Genomic DNA, 3448 nt, shown 5'->3' with positions numbered 1-3448 from the left:
CTTCCCTGTTTCCACCTCAACATCCTTCAGCACTCCTTCTTCAGCCATAACTTCATTTTCTGAAACTTGAGATTTTTCAGGCTCTTTGTCTTGCTGAATTTTGGGGCTTGCGACCTTTGTGTTCACCTATTCTTCAACTTCCCTCTTGCCTAGATTGGCTTTTGTATCACTAGAAAGCGTTCCTGGTGGTGAATACAATAAGGCGTTAGCAATTTTCCCTATTTGGTCTTCCAGAGTCTTGATAGAAACAGTCTGGCTTTGGCATATAAGAGCTTGATTTTTGCACATAAGCCTCAACTCCTCCAATTTAGATTTTTCAATCGAATATTGACCTGCACCTCCATGAGTTTGTTGTTGAAGTTGGAGTTATTGTCTTGGTACAAATTATTGCTGAAAACCAGGAGGATTGAATTGCTTGTTTCCAAACTGCTGGAACGGCTGTTGCATCGCATTCTGATTGCCGCTCCAGCTGAAGTTAGGATGATTCCAGTTGTCAGGATGATAAGTGTCCGGAACTGGTTGCTGCGATCTATGAAATTTGCTCACAAACTGAGCTCATTCACTAGATATAGCGTATTGCTCCGTCGCATGCGAACCTGTACACAGCTCATAAACACTAGTTATCTGATTAACACCATAGTTAGTCAGAGAATCGATCTTCACACACAACACCTTTAGTTGAGCAGTGATAGATGTAGTTGTATCCACTTCAAGAACTCGTGCTACCTTGCCCTGTGGCAATCTATGGGTTGGATACTGATATTCATTAGCAACCATCAGTTCAATTAGATCATAAGCTTCATCGTAGCTCTTAGCCTATAAGGCTCCACCTGATGCTGCATCGAGCATGGGTCTGGACTGTGCTCCCAAACCATTATATAAATAATTGATGATCATCGAATCGGGCATTCCATGATGAGGACACTTCCTAAGCATCTCCTTGTAGCGCTCCAAAGCTTCATATAAAGATTCTCCTGATTGCTGCGCAAATTGAGAAAGAGCATTCCTGATTGCAGCTGTCGTTGCCACAGGAAAGAATTTAGTGAGAAACTTATGAGTAAGATCTTCCCAAGTAGTAATCGAACCAGCTGGTAGAGAGTGTAACCAGCTCTTAGCCTTATCCCTCAGAGAGAATGGGAATAGTCTCAGCTTCACAGCATCTTCAGAAACACCGTTGAACTTGAAGGTGTTGCAGATCTCAATAAAATCCCTAATGTGCATATTAGGATCTTCCATTGGAGAACCCCCAAACTGGACTGAATTATGTACCATCTGAATTATGTCAGGCTTGATCTCAAAGGTATTAGCTATGATAGCTGGCCTGACAATGCTAGATTAAATGTCATTGATCTTAGGTTGAGAAAAATCCATCAAGGCTTTCGTTCATGCTGCTGGATCTCCCATTGTAATGAGTACCTCAAACACAACAAGTAAACCGTGAAAGTAAAAGAGTCCGAGTCAGTGAACTTTAACGACCACTGATGATAAGCACATAAACTAAAAATTAACACCGAGTCCCCGGCAGCGGCACCAAAAACTTGTTAGGGTGAGAACACGTGCTAAATTTACATGCAAGTATACACGTTCACAAGTAATATAGAATTCTTTCTAGTTCATTCCCACATAGACTGGTTTAGGTTAAGTTCAATTTATGCACCTATGCAACAATGATTGGCTATCATTCAATGCTAAGACAAATAACAATTTTGGGTTTTGATTAAACTAGGAGATTATACTAATTAACATTAACTAAGAGAATTGAGGTTGAATTACTTATATGAGACAAATATGGGATTCTAACTTCACTACTACTTCATTCAAAGTCATTATTCTTAACCTTAGCATGTGATGGTGATGACACTAATCAGATAACACATAACTAGTAAACGCCACCTTTCGTTGTATGAATACCCTACTACCAAGCATCCACAAAAGAGATAGAAGTTGAATAGACACCAATTATGCTTAGTCCTTATATGTCTATAAGAATTGAAAACATAACGGTTTAATGCGCAAGTTATCTATCGTGATTACATAGGGCAAGTAAGATGGTTATAATCACTTACGACTCATACATAATGTTAGTTAGATTTACAGAAGGGGGGTTGAATGTAAATCTCAAAACTTTTTCAAGTTTTGAGCAGTTTCAAAAGCTAAGTGTACGATGAACAGATGTGTGTGAATTGCTTTGAGCAGGTGCAGACAGATGTATATTCAAGATACAAATGTAAAGAACACAAAGGCTTTAAAAACTTTTCTGGTGGATTTGTTGTTCCACCAGAGATGTGTATTTCAGAAAATCTGTGATACAAAGAATTGTTCACAACTGCTTCCTAGTACAAACTAGATGATTTTCTCTCTATGTTTTTCTAAACAGCTCTGGAAAATTCACACCTAATTACTAGCTACAACTTGGTTTATATATATTGCCAAGTTTACAAGTGAATACAAAAATAAAATACAATCATAATATAGTTCTTCACATGTTTCTTCTTCATTTCTCTATCCAATGCAATCTAAGATAATCTGTGAATTTTTGAATACTTCCTTGTTTGCACAAGAATGGAAATGCTGTTTTTTCTTGATTCCTCCAAGAGGCTACCACATTCCAATTATCTCTGTCAACCCATGTGCCTCTATCAGCTTATGAATTATCACTATCAACTGCTATGGAACTGAACATCCGTTGAAGCTTTCATCCGTTTATGACTTTATCCGTTGATGTTTTAGTGACATCCGTTGATGCTTTAACAGTTGAAGCTTTATCCGTTGATGCACTCATCCGTTGATGGATGTTATCCGTTGAAGCTTTAGAGACATCCGTTGAAGCTTTGTTTCTCACCCGTTGAAGGCCTTTAATCTATCAGTTGATATCACTTCATTTATACAAAATTATAAGGCATGAAATATTTACAATTAGCCCTCCTATTTGCATATCCACTAGTAGTCAACATGACTTATAATTTCCCACAACTTCTAAGAATTATAACTTAAATACAGAGACTGAAATGTGCTACAATACTAAACTTATTTCTAAGTAAAGTTACTCCATCAACGGATAGCCAAAGTGGTCTTATCCGTTGAGGCTACAACCACTAGATATCTACTTAAGTGTTTTGTTTAACTTATCATCAAACTAATACATATATTCCTAACAATCTCCCCCTATTTATGTCTACTAGAATTGTAGGCATAAATTCAGGGTTAAGTTGATGATAACAAACACTTAACAAATGTATGAGTTGAAACCAAGTAGAAATTCAAAAGTGCTGCAAAAGTGTATGTACTGAGATAGAATTGAAGATTTACAGTGTTTCCAAGGGTGCTCCTTTAGTCTGAGCAAATTATTTTCTTTTCCTTTGTTCCCTTATTTTCTTCCCTAGCCTCCTATCATTTTCCTCTACTTGGAGTTGGAGTTGTCTGTAGAATTCAGCTTCATCTTCTTCAC

At 37.5% G+C, this 3448-nt stretch overlaps 1 non-coding gene across 1 annotated transcript; it reads left to right on the top strand.

The window, feature by feature from the left end:
- Positions 1-907: 907 nt before the first annotated feature.
- LOC141722848 (small nucleolar RNA R71) lies at positions 908-1014 on the top strand. The gene has a single exon (XR_012575847.1). It is a non-coding gene; the product is annotated as a small nucleolar RNA R71 (small nucleolar RNA).
- Positions 1015-3448: the final 2434 nt, after the last annotated feature.

This window comes from Apium graveolens, chromosome 4 (assembly GCF_009905375.1).
Source record: "Apium graveolens cultivar Ventura chromosome 4, ASM990537v1, whole genome shotgun sequence".
In the NCBI taxonomy this organism is placed as follows: domain Eukaryota; kingdom Viridiplantae; phylum Streptophyta; class Magnoliopsida; order Apiales; family Apiaceae; genus Apium; species Apium graveolens.
The sequence above is the reverse complement of the archived record's forward strand: the minus strand, read 5'-3'. Positions and strand labels throughout refer to the sequence as shown.